Below are 1,633 nucleotides of genomic sequence, written 5' to 3'. Positions count from 1 at the left end.
TCTAACCAGATGGAATTTGAAATTTATTGGTGATTCTGTTTTGTCATTTAATGTGCATCAGGGCAGTAGTTGCTGCTCATGAGAAAAAAAGAAAAGGTGAACTCTAATGAGTGCAAGCTAACTATTTATATTATACAAACAGGTTTTTTTTTTTAGTAAACAATTTTTGTATTCATTTTAATAAAGTTTAATCTGCTTTTGTCTTTGGAGGCTTTTAAAAATAAAACAGAATTAGGTCCCTTCAGTGTCCACTGATTTCTTTTTATGAAAGTTGTATGATGCTGGCAGGTCATATCGCAGCTCTGTAATAATACCTATTTCAGTTTTACATTCTGCAGCTTTCTTCTGAACATGTTCCCTAGTTGAGGATTTGTGTAAAGAATATACTGCTGTTCTTGCCATTTCCAAAGCAGTCTTTAGAAAAGCCATATCTGTCCCTTTATTATTTTTGGTCCCAAAGGAAGGATTCATAATTACCGTATCAAATGACTTGGACATTCTGTTAGACAGTAAGCACACATCACATGTCAACGTTTGTTAACTCAAACTCTTTCACATTTCTGTTAAATATTTCCAAATGCATCTTCATCTACGTCAATCCAACACACAACCCTGCTCCTAACATTGCAGTTCCGATGCTAAGCACTTCGCAGCCACATCCTAGATCTGCAACCAGTTTGTTTTCAATGGCATCATACTTGTTATGGATTGTATAGAGCATACATGCTGCAATGTGCGACCTGGTTGGATACTGTTCTAGAATTAGCTTCGGCTTTTCAAAGCCATCCACGTGTTGCAGGCGACCCTCTAGTTTTTTAAGCCTTAATGTCTTTGCGCGCGCGCTCCACGCAGACGCGCGGACGCAGGGCGCGCAGGGCCAGCTTCCGACCCACCTCCCGGGTGTCCCACGCCGCCCTCGGGCCCCTCTGAGACGGCGTTGGCGCGTACCTGGACCGGCTGCAGGACCCCTGGCGTCGCGTTCCCGCACCTTGGCTGGGACCTTGACTGACACCTTGGCTGGAGCTGGAAGCGCCAAATAGAAGTTAGAGGCAGAAACTATAACGTTCACCTGGAGCACTTGGCTATGCCAAGTCAAAATTAGGTGAAAAATTTCTTGCCACATTTCTTTACACGTCAGTTTTAATTTTAATTGAAATGATCCACCAACATTTGCAATCATGTAGTTGCTAGTAAATGATGCCATGCATATGAAAACTTTTAAAATTCTATTACTAGTTCATACAAAATAGAGCAACATTAATACATTGGATTAAATTGTCCATTATTTTCTTTTGTGGGGGACGGCTGGCCGGTGCAGGGATCTGAACCCACACTTGACCTTGGTGTTAACAGCACCACACTCTCCCGAGTCAGCTAACGAGCCAGCACCTTTCCTTGTCCATTATTTTCAACATGTAGACGATCCGAATTAAGGCATTCGTAAAAATATTACATCAAGAAAAACTTAGCACAGAAACGTGATCGATTCACTTTTGAATTATGAATGGCAAAAATGTCTTAATCCAAGTGCATATTGTTCTCTTGGGGGAACAGCCAAGAGTAGACATTTTTTACTTCAGTTATTGTTGAATGCCTAGAACCCACCATAAGGGCTAGCATATAGTAAACCCAA

At 41.3% G+C, this 1,633-nt stretch overlaps 1 pseudogene; it reads right to left on the bottom strand.

The window, feature by feature from the left end:
• Positions 1 to 231: 231 nt before the first annotated feature.
• Positions 232 to 1,204, bottom strand: LOC103597150 (annotated as a pseudogene).
• Between the last annotated feature and the right edge of the window lie 429 nt (positions 1,205 to 1,633).

This window comes from Galeopterus variegatus, unplaced genomic scaffold (genome assembly GCF_000696425.1).
Source record: "Galeopterus variegatus unplaced genomic scaffold, G_variegatus-3.0.2 Scaffold88, whole genome shotgun sequence".
Lineage (NCBI taxonomy): Eukaryota > Metazoa > Chordata > Mammalia > Dermoptera > Cynocephalidae > Galeopterus > Galeopterus variegatus.
Note: the sequence above shows the minus strand (reverse complement) of the source record. Positions and strands in the feature narration are given on the sequence as shown.